Source organism: Nycticebus coucang, chromosome 7, assembly GCF_027406575.1.
Source record: "Nycticebus coucang isolate mNycCou1 chromosome 7, mNycCou1.pri, whole genome shotgun sequence".
NCBI lineage: Eukaryota > Metazoa > Chordata > Mammalia > Primates > Lorisidae > Nycticebus > Nycticebus coucang.
Genome location: NC_069786.1, coordinates 24,559,905 through 24,581,420, shown reverse-complemented (window position 1 = coordinate 24,581,420; position 21,516 = coordinate 24,559,905). Strand labels below are relative to the sequence as shown.

The 21,516-nt window shown below is 42.0% G+C and overlaps 1 protein-coding gene across 2 annotated transcripts in view; it reads right to left on the bottom strand.

The window, feature by feature from the left end:
- The window catches only part of GPR39 (G protein-coupled receptor 39), a 274,898-nt gene that overhangs the window by 58,316 nt on the left and 195,066 nt on the right, over positions 1 to 21,516 (bottom strand). The window lies entirely within an intron of this gene.

Here is a 21,516-nt window from a genome sequence, read left to right as displayed (position 1 = left end):
GCTTCCAACCAAAAAATGCCCTGGTCCAGATGGCTTCACACCAGAATTCTATCAAACCTTCAAGGAAGAGCTTATTCCCGTACTGCAGAAATTATTCCAAAAAATTGAGGAAGAAGGAATCTTCCCCAACACATTCTATGAAGTAAACATCACCCTGATACCAAAACCAGGAAAAGACCCAACTAAAAAGGAGAATTTCAGACCAATTTCACTCATGAATATAGATGCAAAAATTCTCAACAAAATCCCAGCTAATAGATTACAGCTTATCATCAAAAAAGTCATACATCATGATCAGGTAGGTTTTATCCCAGGGATGCAAGGCTGGTTTAACATTCGCACGTCCATAAATGTTATCCACCATATTAACAGAGGCAAAAATAAAGATCATATGATACTCTCAATAGATGCAGAAAAAGCATTCGATAAAATCCAGCATCCTTTTCTAATTAGAACACTGAAGAGTATAGGCATAGGTGGCACATTTCTAAAACTGATTGAAGCTATCTATGACAAACCCAGAATTAATATTTTACTGAATGGAGTAAAACTGAAAGCTTTTCCTCTTAGAACTGGAACCAGACAAGGTTGTCCTCTGTCACTGTTACTATTCAACATAGTGCTGGAAGTTCTAGCCAATACAATTAGGCAAGACAAGGAAATAAAGGGAATCCAAATGGGAGCAGAGGAAGTCAAACTGTCCCTCTTTGTTGATGACATGATCTTATACTTAGAGAACACCAAAGGTCAACCACAAAACTCCCAGAAGTCATCAAAAAATACAGTAATGTCTCAAGATATAAAATCAATGTCCACAAGTCAGTAGCCTTTGTATACATCAATAACAATCAAGATGAGAAGCTAATTAAGGACACAACTCCCTTCACCATAGTTTCAAAGAAAATGAAATACCTAGGAATATACCTAGCAAAGGAGGTGAAGGACCTCTATAAAGAAAATTATGAAATCCTCAGAGAGGAAATAGCAGAGGATATTAACAAATGGAACAACATACCACGCTCATGGATGGGAAGAATCAACATTGTTAAAATGTCTATACTTCCCAAAGCAATCTACTTATTCAATGCCATTCCTATTAAAATACTAACATCGTACTTTCAAGATTTGGAAAAAATGATTCTGCATTTTGTATCGAACCAGAAAAAAACCCGTATAGCTAAGGCAGTTCTTAGTAATAAAAATAAAGCTGGGGGCATCAGCATACCAGATTTTAGTCTGTACTACAAAGTCATAGTGGTCAAGACAGCATGATACTGGCACAAAAATAGAGACATAGACACTTGGAATTAAACAGAAAACCAGGAAATGAAACTAACATCTTACAACCACCTAATCTTTGATAAAACAAACAAGAACATACCTTGGGGGAAAGACTCCCTATTCAATAAATGGTGTTGGGAGAACTTGATATCCACATGTAAAAGACTGAAACTGGACCCACACCTTTCCCCACTCACAAAAATTGATTCAAGGTGGATAAAGGACTTAAATTTAAGGCATGAAACAATAGAAATCCTCAAAGAAAGCATAGGAAAAACACTGGAAGATATTGGCCTGGGGAAAGACTTCGTGAAGAAGACTGCCATGGCAATTGCAACAACAACAAAAAGAAACAAATGGGACTTCATTAAACTGAAAAGCTTCTGTACAGCTAAGGAGACAACAACCAAAGCAAATAGACAACCTACACAATGGGAAAGGATATTTGCATATTTTGAATCAGACAAAAGCTTGATAACTAGAATCTATAGAGAACTCAAATTAATCCACATGAAAATAGCCAACAATCCCATATATCAATGGGCAAGAGACATGAATAGAACCTTATCTAAAGAAGACGGACGAATGGCTAACAAACACATGAAAAAATGTTCATCATCCCTATCTATTAGAGCAATGCAAATCAAAACCACCCTGAGATACCGTGTAACCCCAGCGAGAATAGCCCACATCACAAAATCTCAAAACTGCAGATGCTGGCGTGGATGTGGAGAGAAGGGAACACTTTTACACTGCAAACTAGTACAACCTTTCTGGAAGGAAGTATGGAGAAACCTCAAAGCACTCAAGCTAGACCTCCCATTTGATCCTGCAATCCAATTACTGGGCATCTACCCAGAAGGAAAAAAATCCTTTTATCATATAGGACACTTGTACTAGACTGTTTATTGCAGCTCAATTTACAATCGCCAAAATGTGGAAACAGCCTAAATGCCCACCAACCCAGGAATGGATTAACAAGCTGTGGTATATGTACACCATGGAATACTATTCAGCTATTAAAAAAAATGGAGACTTTACATCCTTCATATTAACCTGGATGGAAGTGGAAGACATTATTCTTAGTAAAGCATCACAAGAATTGAGAAGCATGAATCCTATGTACTCAATTTTGATATGAGGACATTTAATGACAATTAAGGTCACGTGGGGGTGGGGGAAGGGTAGAGAAGAGAGAGAAAGAAGGAGGGAAGGGTGGAGAAAGGAAGAGCAGAGAGAGGGAAGGAGGGAGCGGGGTGGGGCCTTGGTGTGTGCCACACCTTTTCGGGGCAAGACATGATTGCAAGAGGGACTTTACCTAACAAATGCAATCAGTGTAACCTGGCTTACCCTCAATGAATCCCCAACAATAAAAAATTAATAATAATGATAAAGAAAAAAATAAAATTAAGGACCTCAGTCTCTTTTTCCCACATATTAAACTGCAATGGCTTCCCTCCTCACTTCCTACTTCCCTAATAACACCAACACCCAAATTCATTACTCAGATCAAACTGGCTGCCCCACATCCAGCAGCAGAAGGGGGAAAAGGAAGAGACTCCTTCAAGTTAAGTGTAATTTTAATATTTACGGGTCTGACACTTAGAGCAAGGATATACCTTTTGTTTGGGACATATGGACATCTTGAGTTAAAACATAAGAAAAGCATATGGGATTTTTAAGAATGCTCTTCAAGTGAGAAAAGCAAAAGGAAAGGCTCCTAAAACTAGATACATCCAGGACAGAGGCCACTTCTCACAGCCACTTCTGTACACACGACCCAGGTGCTCTTTGATGTGCCCGAGTATCCAGGAGATCTTGGCTCGAGCTAAGACATCTGAGCTGGAACTCAAGGGGGAACATGGTGCCTATTAGTTCAAATGAAATTAGCTTAAAGGATATGAAAATTTTATCAGATAAGCAAAATTAATTGAAATTACATCTCTGCCTAGAAGATATGCACATGGAAAAAAATGATCCAATACAATGTGACAATTAAAATCTCATTATGCATCCCATTCCCAGTGATCCACGGGAGACTTGAGAGCTGGGGGAGGGGAGGCGAGTCTCTTGGCTCAGCAGCTAATGTGAAGGAGACAAGACATGGTTGCCAGGTAACTGCTTTGTAGCCAAGGAGGCAGTGGGGGCTGCAGGAGGAGGCAATTACCAGAAAGGCCACCTCCAAGCTTTTGTTGCAGACACTGGCCCCATGATTCCTTACCTGGATCTATATAACTCAACAGTCCCTGGAAAGGTGAAAAACCATCTGTCAGTCAATTTGTCTTTGGCTTGCACAACCCTAAATGGCTAATCTGATGAATTTAAAAAAAAATTAATCAGCTTGATTAATTAATACTTGATTAATTAATACTTTTTTCAAGTATTTTCCATCATACTGAATCTAAGAACTATTGCAAGGGGAAGCGAAAGCAAGAATGTGCCAGGTTTGCCACCAGGTCTTTTCTGCTTGGTTCCTTTGCCTCTCTGAGGCTGATTCCAAAGATTGCTGCAAAAATATCTCCCATCCCACATCCTCTTCTGCAACATGTCTCTGTAACACTTGCCTCTAGGGGTGGAGTCCAATCCTCCTTTTCTCATCATGGTGGGCTTGGACTGCTTCTACCCATAGGCATATGGCAGTGCTGACACTGTGTGACCTCTGGGGCCAGGTCTGAAAAGATGAGGTAGCATCTGCCTTGTTCACTGGAACATTTGAACTTGGAGAGTCTCAATGTCAGAAGGCATTTAAGTTAACTCCCTGAGCCTACCATACTGCCAAAAAAAGCCAAGTAAGAAGTAGTCTTTGTTCTTCTCTCCCAGACATCCCAGCAACCCAGGACCTTGCAAGTGAAGAACCCACCAGGTAATTCTTGCTTCCAGCCATCAAGTGAGTCCTCACCTCCAGGTTGTGCTAACTGAGATTCCAGTCATCATTCTCACTGTGCCCTGTCCTGCCCCACAGAAACCATAAGCATAATACATTGGCTGTTGGTTTAAGCCAGTGAGTGTTGGGGTAGTTTGTCTTATAGCAATAGTAACTGAGATAAGACACTTGGCCACCCGTCCCCCCTACAGGAGTGTAGAGACCTCTTACTTTCTCTGAGGAGGGAGAGATTGGGAGAAAACTACCCCCTTACTAAAGAAGTACAGATAGGAACTGGACTAATCTCTCAAGGCCTTTAATTCATACCAACACCTCTTCCCTTTTCCTCTATCTCCCCTCTTGCCAACTCTTATCTCCCCTCTTGCCAACTCTATTTCCTAGGCTAAACCTTGAAATATTTAATAGGATGCCAAGATCTTATACTTCATCTCCTACCCCCATATTAAAGCCCTGGGTTAGAGACCTCAGCACCACTAACGTGTGGTGAAACTCATGAGCCTTAAGAAAGCAGCTTGTCATTCATTACTCCTATCAACTCTTTATGCTCATAATAACATGCTCTCTATGTTCTATCTCCAGGAAGTGCATGGCCAGGGGAAATTAACTTGTTTTAAGGACAAACCTAAACAGGAAAGCAAAGACACTGATTTTTTCAAGTATTTTCCATAGTTCAAAGCCAAATTGCACATATTATTCCAATTTTTATCAAGGATCTTCACCTTCACACTGGCCCCAGCCCCGAGAAGCATCTGTTCTATAATAGTATCCTGGATCTTGGCCTATTATGATAGTTAGCTAAAAATAACTGGAGGAATGGGAAGAGAGCTGCAGATCTCCTAATGTGCTATAGAACCTTGGTTTCTATGTTTTTGTTTGTTTGGAGGATTTTTTAAAGACAGCGCAACTCTTCACAAACACCTGACAGCTCCCACTTTCAGCAGATAATGGTGCTGATGAAATGCCATAATGACCAACATGGATCAGAATCACCTTGGACTATCCTACCACACACAGTCCCTACTGTGGGACTTTTTACAATTTTAGCTGTGGAAACACACTTTCAGTCTTTTAATGCTACCAATCAGAAAACCAGATTCAACACAATTTGAGAGATGCCCAAATTTTAAAATCCCACTTTCCACTGCAGCCAGTTTATTAAATTAGAGATACTCCCTGTCTTCCTGATAGCAATTAACTTGATAGAAAATCTAAAGGAAGATATTAACCACTGTTTCCTGAAGAAGCTGGAAATACCACTGAGATGCTTTTAAAACCAGATAAAGAAGAAACAAATTAAGAATCCCATACAGTGGGTATAAACCTATAATTTCAGCCATCACCGTATTCTTTTGAAGACCCACCAATCCGTGCACTGTGCAATAAATGTTTGAATGATTCCCCTAGAATATCTCTAATTGTAAGCTGAAAGACTGTCACCTGTGGTTTAAATAGGGAATGCGATACTTTCCAGGCCAACACCAACAGCTTTGCTGTATAAACGCCCTGATTGATCCATACCCAGGAAGACAGGGTTTGAAGTTAAACCGATGCTACGTGGGGTCTCCAGGGAAGCCCCTAAGGGTGCCTTATTCTGGTGAATTCTCAGGGACACCACCCAATATGGCAGATGGCAGATGGTACAGCAAGTTTCTCCTTAGATGCTAGGAAGGAAGGAACCCTTGGGTTAGGCTTCTTACCTCCCACCAGCTGACTGAATAGGTCCCCTCTTGGCCGAAGGAACCTCAGAAGTACCCCAAAGCTGAGTTGCTGGCGGGAGAAGGGAGGTCTGACATGCCCCATCATAACCACTTCCCTTCTTGGAGATCTTTTGTAGCTTATTAACAGGTCTAAGGCTGTAGAAAGCAAAGCTTAAAATGCACCTGTAGGTAGTGGCTTGACCCTGATTAATAAACTTCCTTTCTTAACTTAGAACATTCCAAGCCTTTAGACAAAGCTTCATTTCTTTAAACAATCACAAATCAAAGAATCTTTGAACCTACCTATAACCTGTAATTCCCAGCTTGGCGATGTGGTGCCAAAGTGTGTCTTCCATGTATTGATTTATGATGTCAGGTGTAATTCCTGTCTCTCTGAAATGTATGAGAACAAACGGTAACCCCACCGCGCCTAGACTACTTGCTCAAGACTTCTTGGGCGTGGCTTGCCTGTCCACGGTCTCATTTTTCAGCTCAGAATAAATTATTTAATATAATAAATAAATTATTTCCTCTTTAAATTATTTCACAGAGGTTGGGTGCTTTTCTGCGGGCATTCGGAAGCCTGATGCGCTTGTCACCAAACCACTTTACAATGGACTTGCTGCATAATGCAAGACACAGTGTGAGCGGTGGCCTGGTGCCTCCAGGATCGCCTGCATACTGCTCTTGTCTATAAATACACGCTATAGACGTGGCAAGTGGACACCTTTATTTTTTGTCCATTCCTCTTCTCCCCATCCCCTTTTTTGGAGGGTTGGAGGAGACAGCGCAGATACTTCATCGTGTTATTAACATGCATTAGCTGGAGCCCATTTGCTCTGGCAGTGGCAGCTCCCAGCTTCCCTCCCACACAGCAGCAAAGAATCAGATAACACTAATGGGTGGGTTAATGAAGTTTCTGTAGTGCAACTGGTCGCTGCGAGAGGGGCATAAAAAGACTGGAGGATCAGCCCGATTGTTGCATGTTGATTTGTCTATCTTTGAGCCCCTAGGCTATCCCACAGTAAAAGCAACTAAAGCCCAGCCCAGGACCCCCGCCTCGTGGGGCGCAGTGATCATGCTCCGAAATGTCTTTCCAAATCCCAAGCGGCAGGAGGGAGTTAATTAGAAAGCGACAGGCTGACCCGGCCTCCTGCGGACCCCGCGAGCTGCGCCCAGCTGGTTCTCTGCAGGGGCCACCGTGCGCACCAGGCTGACCTGTGGACGGCACCCGGTGACACCGGGGGGTACTGCGGGAAGAGGCAGCCCCCAGCCCAGGCCCGTCCGCGCACGCACGGCAGGCAAAGAAAGCTGCTTTTCAGAGAGTTTGCAAAATGGGCGGAGGGCAACTCACATCAGGCACAGGGAAGGGTGGAGGGGCAGGAGGGAAATTAGGAAAACAAATCCCCAACTTGGATGAATGTGATCTGCAGAGGGACAGGGACCCCCTGCAAGCAGGAGGTGACTCCTCTCCAAAGGCCTGAGGAGAGCTTGAAAATTCCCGGAGAAGAGCCGTGAGAATGCCGGTTAGGGGAAGGCCTGGGGCAGGATGTGACTCCTCTGCTCCTAGGGCCCAAGGAGAACACGGAAGTTGCTGGGGGGAAACACTGGGGGGTGAGTAATGAGGTTCAGAGCAATCCGGGTTTTCCATCACACAGGAGTTACTGTTAATATAAAAGAATGCCAAAATATCAAAGCAGTGAAAACCACCAGTGCATTTTTGAGCAACCCACAGGAACTGTATTAAAGGTCCCCGGCACTAGGAAGGTTGAGAATCACTGTATTAAGTCCTCTCTAGGGGCTGATGATGACTAGCCTTCCTAGCAGAACACCAGGCCAGGTGGATGGTTTGGGACAGGAGAGCCTGGGCGTGCCTGTTCCCCAAGGCTATTGCTGAGGAGGTTCTGAGGCCGCGAAATCAGAATTTCTGAAAATTCTCCCTTTTACTGTTAAAAAGTCCATCAACATGATTTTGCAGATGATCCCAATGAATGCAGACAGATTAAAGGATTATTCCAGACTGGGAAAGTGGACACTGGAAAGCATGTAATAGACATCCCATTTTCTACCAAATTACCTCTGAAAGCCTTATTTGCATAGGATCCTGTCTGCTTTTCAAAACAGGGAGTTCTTTCTTAGAAGCCTGCAGAAGCTGGTGAGACCTCCTATTTTCCTTTTATCTTCCTTTTTGAAATATAACCTTGTTTTTCCTCTGAAAGAACCGGAGATTTGGCCAGCCCTCCCCTCCAGGCAGAACCTAGAAGACCAGGGCTGGGTACAGACATGGGGCAGAGAATCTTCCTTCCCTCTGAGCCTTCCCTCCCCTCTGGGTCCCTGTCTAGGCTTTTCTAGTAAGGGAGTTATCTCCTAGGTACCTAACTAGGTACCTAGTTATCTCCTAGGTATCTCCTAGAGGTTATCTCCTCACCTCTGGCTTCAGAAGTGTCCACTTAGTACCCAATATTCAGTGGCTCCCAGTAGGGTGGCCCTCATCATGGGTGTTCACTCATGTGCCTAATAACCAGCCAGTGCTTTCTGACAGTCTGACAGTATTTGAGGGGCATACTCAGGCCTTTTGGGGGAAGGTTTTCCCTATAATATTTCACACGTAAATTGTTCTCTGGATTCATCCCACTTTCTGCCCCTGTAGCCTCATAATGGCCACTATGGGCCATGTGCCCTCTGGCCTCTGTTGGATGGGTAACTGTCCCACTATGTTCAAGTACAGTCTTTCCTTTAAAGCAGTGGTTCTCAACCTGTGGGTCGTGACCCCTTTGTAACAATAAAAATACTTCAGGGCAGCACCTGGAGCTCAAAGGAGTAGGGCGCTGGCCCCAAATGCCGGAGGTGGTGGGTTCAAACCCAGCCCCAGCCAAAACTGCAAAAAAAAAAAAAAAAAAATACATCACAGCATTGGGAAGGTTGAGAACCTTTGCTTTAAAGACTACGTTAACCACTGTGATAAAAATGTGCCCCATGATCATATCGATGTATACAGTTATGATTTAATAAAAAATAAAAAAAAAAATAAAAACTACTAAAATTCATCCTTCCATATCAGCCCTCAAAAAAGGCTCTATCTGTGGCAATTTAAAAATTTTTCACAAATGTTTTGACTTTCCCTCCTTGGAAAGGTGTGGTCTGTCATGTTTCTCTCAAGAACTCTCTTGAAATCACTAGAGTAGTGACCTCTGAGCTTAGACAGGGGCACAGAGTTTCCACCAGTGTCTCTTGGACTACCGGGCTGCCCGGCCCGACTCTACTGTGTAAGGAAGTGCAGGCTGGTGGAGAGGCCGGCGTCATGCTGTGGCTATAGCCTCGGCTGAGGTTTCTCTGACAGAAACATTACCGGCCAGACCTGTGAGTGAGGCTAAGTCACCTCTAGCCATGTCTTCACCCAAGGCCTCAGATTTCACAGAGCAGAGACAAAGCCATCCTGCTTTTGCCTATCCAGACTCTCACCCCATATAAATTTATGGGCATAATAAAATGAGCATGTTCTTAATTAGCCATGGAATTTTGGGGTAGTTTATTATATAGCAATAGTAACTGAAATGTCCCCCCGAGCCCCACTCCCAGCAGTCATTCTCTTTCTCAGAGGCAGCACACACTTCTGAATTCAGAGGACAAACCTCAGCTGGCAGGTTGGTTAATGTTCTTACAATAGTCTCCTTTAAGTTAGAGTAAATGTGCCCAACTTTGGTGGGGTTGAAGCTGGCAAGACTTCTTTTTTTTTGGTATGTGGGGGGGGGGTCGGGAGACACTATGTAAGAAGAGGTATTTGCTAGCAGAAAAGCCCAGCTGCTTTAAAACATTCTGACTCACAGTAAGGGACACAGTTCACATTTTTACCCATAAATAAACACATGGCACCTGGAATACACTTTAGGAAACAGTATGTGCTACTTCTGAAGAATTCTGATTCTCCTCTAGTCAATTTCTCTCCCCCCCCCCCCCCCCCGCAGGCTTGTTGGGAATCACAGAATCAATGTCACAACTCACTAATGGGTTGCAACCCACAGTTTGACAAATGCTGTTTTAGGTAGTAAGGTCGGAGAGCGGTGTGGGGAGGAGAATGAGGTGGGTCCAGAGACCTGGCACACTAGGAAGGGTCAGGGAGGCACTGTCTGCAGGTCATGTCACACCCCCACCCCAACCCCACCCCCATGTCACTTCCCTGCTTGGCCTCTCTGCTAACTCACTCCTAGGCCTCAGGGCTGCTCAGTGAAACCTGACCTTACCTAAGCTGGTAATCCCCGGGCTCTGTGAGGCTCCCGTCACTTGATCTACACCATTCATCCCCAGCTCTAGCCTAAGGTAGAGAATGGAGCCAAGCAAACACCCATTCAGCTGCCTCTGAGCGGCTCTGAGAGTAGGCTTCATGTAGAATTGAAATAAAACCTGCCTGAAAGGCGAGTTGCAGATCACTTAAGAATTATTTTATCCAAGTTTTTCCCCCATGTAAGCATGAATTGAGACCGTAGTTCATCAGGATCTTTAACACTAGGGCTGTTTCTCAAGCAGGAGTGTGGCTTAATTCATAACCTGTAGCCCAGCCTCTTTCCTGCATAGGCCTTCCCCCATGCAAGTGAGGTGATTTTCCAGAGCGGCTCAATCCCCTCCTCCTCCCACTTCCCTCCCCCACCTCCTCCATCATCACCTGTAGCTTTGACTCACAGCCCACCCTCAGTCACCTGCAGATGGTATGTGAGAAGCCCTGAGGACAGACGGATGGCCTAGTCTCCAGCACACCTGTCACTTTATCACCCCCTTAGATGCCTGCCAGGTGACTGCAGCAGCAGCAGGGAAAGCCAGTCCGCAGTTTATCTTCCAACAACCAGGCCATCTGCCTTCTCTAGTTTGAATCCTTTTGTTTTTTTGAAACATCTGCAGTAAATAACACCACAGTCATATAAAAACTCAGTAAAACTAGAGTTCATGCCACACACATTCTTATTTATATAACTAGTTACAAAATGAATCACTCCCCCTGAGAACACCATACTTCATTAGCCACTTAATAAAAACTTCTTGATGGTGATAATTCCTTCCCTGAGGAGGGTGGCTGTGAAAATCAGTTCAGTTTCTTTAAATATGTTTGGCCCCTACCTTCCAACATATATGAGGGTCCATCTTTCTGGCCCATGGGTCCACTCCCCGTTGATGCAGGCTACATTTCCCTAGCAGGATTGGTTGTCATGTGCTGGAGGCCAGGGAGTGGTCAGGGCCTGCCTCAGACATGTATGGTTCTAGAGGTTCTAGAGGTGTGGTTCAGGTGTCCTCAAACTTTTTAAACAGGGGGCCAGTTCACTGTCCCTCAGACCGTTGGATGGCTGGACTATGGTCTAAAAAAAAAAAAACTGTGAACAAATTCCTATGCACACTGCACATATCTTATTTTGAAGTAAAAAAACAAAACGAGAACAAATACAATCACACCGCCTCATGTGGCCCATGGACCATAGTTTGAGGACCCCTGTTCTAGATTCTTGGTCTCTGACTTGGAGGGCGATAGAGAGATGTAGGGAAAAGACACAAGAACACACAATGAGGTAAGCAGAATATTTTTGTTCCCAAGTAATTTTTAAAAGCAGCTGTAGGGCCATGCAAAGCTATCCTATGGTTAATGAAACCCCCAGAACTATTATCTGTTTTGCTAATTTTTTTTTTTTACAAAGCAAAGTTGTGATTAAAAAAATCACACTTTACAGATAAAATGTAGAACCCTGAAATAATGACACATAACCAAGATCAATTTTCCCCTTAAAATAAAAAGTGACTCTCTTTTCCTTATAATCCTATGAAGACTCCCAATGGAATATTATGTCACCGGAAACAAATACCTAATAGAGGATAGAACAGTTTCCTGCCAACTGGCCTTTCTTACTCTTGTTTCCTGGTTAAATAAAAATGATTTAATAAAATAAAGCCCACAGTGAGAAAGTTGCTGCAAAATTGAGAGATTCAGTGAGTCCATAAAATCTGTTCTGCCTCTGAGGTTTTTCCTAACCTCTGCCACTCTTTTTGCCCCTTCTTTGTTAATGATATGTAAGTCGTTGGTTTTTAAACATCTGTTTACTACTTTAAAGGAGAAGTCAGTTTTTGTGTTAGTTATCAATGTGTCTGAGCAGAAGCAATAATGATAATCCTGGATGTGGATGCCACACAGTGCACATGGTTCTTATACCTGGCTTGTTAGTGGCTGAACCTCTCCACGTGTAAGCTGCACACTTTTTTGCACAAGGGCCAGTGTAATTAACTATGGAAATACAAGTATGTAAGTGAACATACATTAACTTTCTCAAGATGATGTTTCTGACACCAGATCGGAAACACGTACTAGTAAAGTTGACTGACAATTGCCAGCTACCTACACTTTCCCGCTAAATGTCCCTATGACTGACCATGTTTTTGTCCTTGAAAGGAAACAGTTTTCATCCTGGGAAAACCTTCAGGATTGGAAGTAAAGTCAACCCAAACCCATTAGCGCCGTCCCTTTCTCCAACTGAGACAGCAACAAACATTGAGTGAGTGCCAGGCACTGGGTTACCCAGTTGATCCTTACAAACAGTCCCCGGAGGTTTCCACTCCCATTTCATATACAGGGAAACTATCCTAAGGTTACACAGGGAACTGTGTAACTCAAAGTCCAAACTTTGCCTCTGAAGCCCATATTCATAATCATTTTGGTAACAATACTTCTTGTAGACCTCATAGTTTCCCAAATATCTGAAATTTAACAGAAGTAGATATTTTTTACCTAAAATACATGAAGCCAATATTTCCATAAGAGACTGAAACGTTAGGCATTTTGCAACCAATTATCCCAATATCAGATAACACTTAGGCCTCTTCACAGAAAACTAGGTCACTTCATTCCCCATTTGGAACTTTGAATATAAACATTTAAGAATGATGAAGAAATGAAATGTGCTTCATGCTGAAGCCACCATTACTTTTAGATAAATCACTTGAGAAAAATTTTGTCATTTCTCAACAGATTGCAAAAAATATTTGTTTAGAAATACAATAAAACTTATTTAGTCAACTAAGTGTAGAATGCTAACTCCTAATATGATTAATATATCTGACCAAGATCAGCAGATAATAGCAAAATACGTAAAGCAAAAACTGATGGAATTAAAAGGAGAAACAGACAAACCCACAGTCATAGTTGGAACTTCAACATCACTCAACATTGAACAGAAGAACTAGACTGAAAATCAGCAAGGCTATAAAAGAACTCAAAAAACACCAACAGGCTCTAATAAAAATCATAGAACAATTCACAACAACAGCAAGATAAACTTACTTTTCAAGTTCCCACAAAACATAAACCAAGAACAGTCCAACAAGCTTCAACCAATTTAAAAGAATTTAAATTATATAGAGTATTTCTCTAAGCACAACAAAATTAAAGTAGAAATCAATAGTAAAATAAGAGAAAACTCTTCAAACACTTGGATTCACCTGTATATGAATTAGCAGCAAAGTTTGATGTTACTATTCCAACAATATTGGACCATTTGAAACAAATTGGCAAGGCAAAGAAGCTGGATAGATGGGTTCAGCATGAATTAAACTAGCGTCAGAAGAGAAATCATCTGAAGCTTTCTTTCTTTGCCATCACAACATAAAGGTGAACCATTTCTATACCATATTGTTATGTGTGATGAAAAATGGATTCTTTTTGACATTCACAAGTATTCAGCACAATGGCTGAATAAATATGAAGTGCTGAAATACAGTCCAATACTGAATATTCATAAAAAAACTAATGGTGTCTGTTTGGTGGTCCAGCACTGCTGTTATCCACTATAGCTCCATGAAACTTGGTCAGCCAATTACAGCGGATGTCTACTGCAACCAACTGGATCAAAGAAATCAAAAAAAGATCTAAATAAATGGAGAGACATACCATGTTCATAAATTAGAAGACTCAACATCATTCAAATATCAGTTCTTCTCTAATTGATATACAGATTTAATGTGATTTCTTCAAAATCCTCATAAAAGTTCTTGTTGGTATAGATTACTGTAATATTTACATAGGAAGGCAAAAGAACTAGAACATCTAAAATAGCTGTGAAAAGGAAAAACTAAAGTGGGAGGAATTCATCTACCTGATTTTGAGACTTATATGGCTACAATTATTAAGAATGAGGTATCTGCAGAGGTATAGTCACGTAGATCAATAAAAACAAAATAAATAGAAACAGACCCACACAAAGATGTCAAACTGATTGTTGACAAAGGTACAATAAAAAGATAGCTTTCCGACAAATGGTACTGGAGCAATTGAACATCAGAAGACAAAAAACAACAAAAATTAAAATGTTGACCTAAATCTAACAACTTGCCTAAAGTTAATCAAAATGGATCACAGACTTAAATGCGAAATTATAAAATTTTAGACTGAGGGCTGGGCTTAGTCTTGATATCAAAACACAATCCATAAAAGGAAGAATTGATAAATTGTACTTCTTCAAAATGTAAAGCTTTTGCTCTGTGAAGGATCCTGTTAAGAGGATGAAGAGACAGTAACTGAGAGAAGATATTTTTAAACCACATATCCAAAGGCCTAACATAAACAACTCCCAAAACGCCATAGTGAAAAAATAAAAAAGAAGCAATCCAATTAGAAAATGGACCAAAGACATGCCATAGTCTGTGTGGGCTGCTATTTTTAAAAATGGTGTAGTAGATGGAGTGTTCTAGAAGCAACAGAAATTTACTCCTCACAGTTGTGGAAATCCAAGATCAAACTGCTAACAGATTCCGTGTCTGGTGAGGGCTCTCTTCAGTAAAGGCCACTGATCTCATTCATAAGGGCTCTACCCTCGTGACCTAATCACCTCCCAAAGGCTTTACCTCCCAGTATCATCTTGAGGGTTAGGATCACAGCATATGAATATTAGGAGGATACAAACATTTAGATTACAGCAGCTGTGAAGAGACATTGCACTGAAGAGGATATATGGATGGTAAATAAGTACATGCAAGAGGTTCAATATCATTAGCCCTTAAGGAAAGGCAAATTAGAACCACAGTAAGATATCACTATGTACCTATCAGAATGTCTAAAATAAAGAACAGTGACAACAGCAAACGCTGGTGGAGATGCAGGAAACTGTACCACTCACAGTGCTAATGGGAACAAACATAAAGTGGAACTACTCTGGAAACAGGTTCACAGTTTCTTTAAAACATAAACATTCAACAACAACATGACCTAGCAATTGCACTCGTGAATATTTATCCCACAGAAATGAAAACCAGTGTTTACTCAAATACCTGTACCTGAATGCCTGTAGCTGCTTTATTCATAATAGCCAAATTGGAAACAACCCAGATTTCCTTCAGTAGGTGAATGAATAAACATACTATCATATAATGATATACCATATAACAGACTATTGTTCAGCAATAGAAAACAGTGTACTATAGATAGACACCACAATCTGAATAAATCTCCAGAGGATTACGCTGAGTGAAAGAAGACAGTTGTAAAGGGTTACATAACATACATATGGGTCTATTTAAGGATACTGTGCCTATAAAAGAGCCAGCTAGAAATGGTCTATGTTTTAGTTCTATCAGTGTAGATGTCCTAGTTGTGATATTATCACTTTTGTGAGCATTATGATTGACAGAAACTAGTAAAGGGTGTGAGAGAGCTCTCTCTGTTACATCGTACAACTGCATGTTAATCTACATTCACCTTAAAACAAAAAGTTTACTTAAAAAACCACAAAGGAAGAAAACACAAGTGAGTGTTTAAGTGGTTGCAGAGATAAAGAGAAATTTTATGCATACAACCAATGGATAATCTTATAAATGGAAAGATTGATAGATATGATTGTAAAACCCTTCACATTACCTCATATGTCAAAACTACCATATGTTATTCAATGGAATACTATGTTGCCATGAAAAGAATTAAAGAAACTCTATAAAATTCTATATACTGATAAAATGAACTCCAAAATGTAAGAGAAAAAAAGTTGTATAGCAGTACAAATAGTACTTTATCATTTGTGTAAAAAGGAGAAAAGGAAGATAGAAATTTATGTATAAAAAAAGAAATTTATGTATAAGTATATAATACATAGAAGAAAGTCTATACACAGAAGAAATTAGCAACAGTTGAAGAGGGCACTTCAGTAGTAGGAGAGCAAGACTGGAGTAGAGATACTTTATTTTCCTTAGCACCTATCAAATGTTAAACCATGCAAACCATACTATTCAAAAAATAAGTCAATATGTATTAAATATTAGAAAATACCAAAATATCTTCTATAAAAACTTTAAATACAAAGAACAAAGCAACATGTTAATAATAAATCTAATAAAGGATATTTTACTATCCTTAATATATAAAGAGCTCCTGTTAACCATTAAGAAAAATGTGCAGGAAGAGCTGTGCCGGGACCCACGATCGGCACCCTCCCAGACCTCTGGAAGAGCTGTGCTGGGATCCATGATCGTGACCCTCCCGGACCTCCAGAAGAGCTGCTCTGGGACCCGCGATTGGCACCCTCCCACCTCCGGAAGAGCTGCGCCAGGACCTGCGATTGGCACCCTCCCACCTCCGGACTGATATTGGCACCCTCCAAGTGAAGGATAATATTTAGAAATAAACATATCTTGCATCAAGCACACAAAGTGAACTCAGTATGAGCTTAAAATGACTTGCTATTCCTCCAGAGGCTTAAGGGACCTGGATCCCCCCGGGACACACGCAGAGTTAGCTTGCCTGGAGTTAAAATTCCACAAGCCAATTCTCTGAAGTTGTGCACCCCATGAAGCCTGAGGCCAAAGGACATGCTGCCCTTCCTCAGAGATATGGGCCAGAGGGTTGACGTATGATGAAAACATATTGTTGGAGGGGGAGAGACAAGATGGCGGACTGAAGCCAGCTTTCAACAGAGGCTCCCATCCATAAGGAGAGTTAAGGGACAGGAATTTAGTAAGTATCCTGGTGGATTTGAGCCGCACCAAGAGAGAAGGTTGAAGAACGCACATCAACACCTCTGAGGCAAGCTGTGATCACAAGGACGCAAACAGAAGGTACAAAATCCACCACCAAGCAGAAGGGAGTCCCCCTCCCCCATGAGACTGGCTCAAGAGCCCCACAATTAAACAAACGGGCAGAAATTAAAGGCCCTCCCACTACACTCCGCGGGAGAGACCTTCTAAAAACTGTACCTACCTTCCCTACTAGGGTGTTCTCCTGTCAGGCATAAAGCTGTATAAAACTTTAAAAATACTTTGCCGGCAACCCTGAATCCCCAACACTCCCATCCCGCTCACTGAGGTCCGGAGGCCTGTCCCCCAGGAGTTCGGATTCTTGGGTGATTTCTCAAGGGGAGTGGACAGTCCCCGACCTGCAACTGGTCAGCGCTGACTCTGAGGCACGCGAGTGTGGAGAGGGCAGCCGGTTAAGGGGTAGTCACGCCTCGGCAGCACTTCCCTGCGGTGTGGTGCAGCAGCCCTCCCCGTGCATCAATACAGCCAGGCATAAAACTGAATGAAACTCTAGCTTCCCCCCACTCTCACTCGGGGTCTGGGGGTCTGTCCCTCAGGAGTTTAGATCCTTGGGTGATTTCTTGAGGGGAGTGCACAGTGCCCGAGCCGCGACTGGTCAGCGCTGACTCTGAGACACGTGAGTGAGGAGAGGGCACTCAGTTGAGGGAGAGTCACGCCTTGGCGGCACTTCCCTGTGGTGCGGTGCAGCAGCCCTCCCCGGGCAACAATACGGCCAGGCATAAAACTGAATGAAACTCTAGCTTCCCCCCACTCTCACTCGGGGGTCTGGGGGCCTGCCTCCCAGGAGTCCGGATTCTTGGGAGATCTCTCAAGGGGTGTGGACAGAGCATAAACTGCGGCCGCTCAGTGCTGACTCTGGGGCACGAGACAAAGGAGAAAAGGGTCGGCTGGGTGCCCACACCAGAGCAGCAGTTCCTGGAGGCAAATCAATAGCCGTTTTTTCTTTAACAGCAAAACGGCTCACTTCTGGATATTCTGAAGCCACACCCCCTGTCTTCCTGGGCAACCAGAGGAGGCCGCCAGTGAGCAAAGGATTTGCCTGACACTGCTTACAAACCCGGGAAGCTTCCAGGGCAGGGCCAACTCAGAGAGGTAATCGGACACAAACCTCCAGCAGCAAAGACATTTGAACTCAGAACATCCCGTCTTCTGTAGGCGATTTTAGCAGAAACAGAGACAGAACCCCACAAAGTTGTCTGTTCTGTTCTGTTTTGTTATGTTAGCAACATCACTCAGGGACGGGATTAAGCCTGAGTGAACACCTCCCTCCCACCATCTGCATCAAGCACTCAGAGATGTCAGGCCCTATCTCCTCCTGCTAGATAGCAGCAGACTGCAGGGGCCTGGCAGACTTCCTTGCAATTCAGGCAGGTGCAAACCCCTGGAGTATCTGTTCACTACAGGAAACTGGGTTAGCCATCTGCAGAGATACCAGTGACTGGGTCCGATGGAGTGGCAAACTGGGAAAGGAGACATCAACCTTCCCAGACTGATCTATTTGCTAGTTGGCTCCTCCTGACTCCACGTAGCACTGGAGTAAGCCATATCAGAGGAGTCACCAGACCTTTGTGATCCAGTTCCCAGAGACCTCTTGAACTCTTCCACACAAGACAGGTGCGATTGATTTGGACCTTTTCAACTGAATTAATAGACTGAGGACTTTTCAGGCAGTGCCCTGGGTATGCGGTTGTAGGAAGGTTTGATTTTCCTTTTCCAACTGGTGCCAGAGGTGGGCGGGCAGGGTGACTTAATTGCTAGTTTTTCCACACAGCTAAGACTTCAAGCCAGAGTAAATGTTACAATAGGATTGAACAGAAACCAGCAGAAAACAAGACAGAACCACTTCGCACCAACACTCAAGACAGGGCCCCAGTTTCTCAGGCCACAACACTGCACGGGCCCTCGATAAAGCCCCAGGGGAAAAATCAAAGGGAGTAAAATAACCATGGGGCGGAATCAGTGGAAAAACTCTGGTAACATGAATAACCAGAATAGATCAACCCCCCCAAGAAAAGATACGACAGATATGATAGAAGATCCCATGCATAAACAACTGGCTGAGATGTCAGAAATCGAATTCAGAATTTGGATTGCAGACAAGATTAATAAAATGGAATTAGGAATTCGAGGAGAAATTCAAAAGTTGTCTCAAAAATTTAACGCATTTAAAGACAAAACCACCAAAGACTTAGACACACTAAAGCAAGAATTTTCAGCCCTCAAAGATATGAAAAATACAGTAGAATCCCTCAGCAACACAATGGAGCAAGCAGAAGAAAGGATTTCTGACATTGAAGATAAAGTCTTCGAACACTCCCAATAACGCAAAGAGGAAGAGAAATGGAGAGAAAAAATGGATCACTCACTCAGAGAACTCTCAGATAATTCGAAGAAAAGCAATATACGAATAATTGGGATTTTGGAGAATGATGAAGTGGCCTCAAAGGGCACCGAGGCCCTTCTGCATGAAATTATAAAAGAAAAATTTCCAGACATGCCTAGAGAATCTGAAATCCAGATAGCAGACAGCTTCAGAACCCCACCATGATTCAACCCCAATAAGTCATCCCCCAGGCATATCATAATTAGCTTCACTAAAGTTAACATGAAAGAGCAGAATCTCAAAGCAGCCTGGCGAAAGAAAACCATTACATACAAAGAAAAGAATATTAGAATAACTGCATATCTCTCTGCTGAAACTTTTCAAGCCAGAAGAGGGTGATCATCGACTTTTAATCTCCTAAAGCAAAATAACTTTCAACCCAGGATCTTGTAGCCAGCTAAACTGAGTTTCAATTATGATGGAGAAATTAAATACTTCAATGACATTCATATGTTGAAAAAATTTGCCATAAGTAAACCAGCTCTTCAGGATATTCTCAGACCTATCCTCCACAATGACCAACCCAATCCTGTACCACAAAAGTAAACTCACTCAGAAACTCCGGATAAAACTCCAACTTCCACACTGGCGAAAGGATTAAAAATGTCCACTGGACCTTTGAAAAACTCGATACCCCAAATTCCACCAGACTTATCAATACTCTCCATCAATGTGAATGGCTTAAACTGTCCTCTAAAGAGGCATAGGTTAGCTGACTGGATACAAAAACTCAAGCCAGATATTTGTTGCATACAAGAGTCACATCTTAACTTAAAAGACAAATACAGACACAGGGTGAAAGGATGATCATCCATAATTCAGGCAAATGGTAATCAGAAAAAAGCAGGTGTTGCAATTTTATTTGTAGATAGAGTAGGCTTTAAACCATCAAAAGTAAGGAAGGACAAGAATGGTCACTTCATATTTGTTAAGGGTAATACTCAATATGATGAGATCTCAATTATTAATATCTATGCACCCAACCAGAATGCACCTCAATTTATAAGAGAAACTCTAACAGACATGAGTAAGTTGATTTCCTCCAGCTCCATAATCGTCGGAGATTTCAACACTCCCTTGGCAGTGTTGGATCAATCCTCCAGCAAGAAACTAAGCAAAGAAGTCTTAGATTTAAACCAAACCATCCAATATTTAGATTTAGCAGACATCTACAGAACATTTCATCCCAACAAAACTGAATACACATACTTCTCATCAGCCCACGGAACTTACTCCAAAATTGACCACATTTTAGGTCACGAGTCTAACCTCAGTAAATTTAAAGGAATAGAAATTATTCCTTGTATCTTCTCGGACCATCATGGAATAAAACTTGAACTGAGTAATGACAGGAATCTGCATACTCATACAAAAACATGGAAGTTAAATAACCTTGTGCTGAATGATAGCTGGGTCAGAGATGAGATTAAGAAAGAAATCACCAATTTTTTGAAACAAAACAACAATGAAGACACAAACTATCAGAACCTCTGGGACACCGCAAAGGCAGTTCTAAGAGGGAAACTGTTAGCACTGCAAGCCTTCCTCAAGAGAACGGAAAGAGGAAGATAACAACTTAATGGGACATCTCAAGCAACAGGAAAAGGAAGAACATTCCAACCCCAAACCCAGTAGAAGAAAAGAAATAACCAAAATTAGAGCAGAATTAAATGAAATTGAAAACAAAAGAATGATACAACAGATCAATAAATCAAAAAGCTGGTTTTTTGAAAAGGTCAATAAAATAGATAAACCTCTGGCCAACCTAATCAGAAAAAAAAGAGTAAAATCTCTAATATCATCAATCAGAAACAACAAAGACGAAATAACAACAGACTCATCAGAAATCCAAAAAAAATCCTTCATGAATATTACAAGACACTTTGTTCTCAGAAATATGAAAATCTGAAGGAAGTTGACCGATACTTGGAAGCACACCACCTTCTAAGACTTAGCCAGAATCAAGTGGAAATGTTGAACAGACCTATGTCAAGTTCAGAAATAGCAACAACTATACAAAACCTCCCTAAAAAGAAAAGCCCGGGACCAGATGGTTTCACGTCAGAATTCTACCAAACCTTTAAAGAGGAATTAGTACTTATATTACTCAACCTGTTCCAAAAGGTAGAAAAAGAAGGAAGACTACCCAACACGTTCTATGAAGCAAATATCACCCTCATCCCCAAACCAGGAAAAGACCCAACAAGAAAAGAAAATTATAG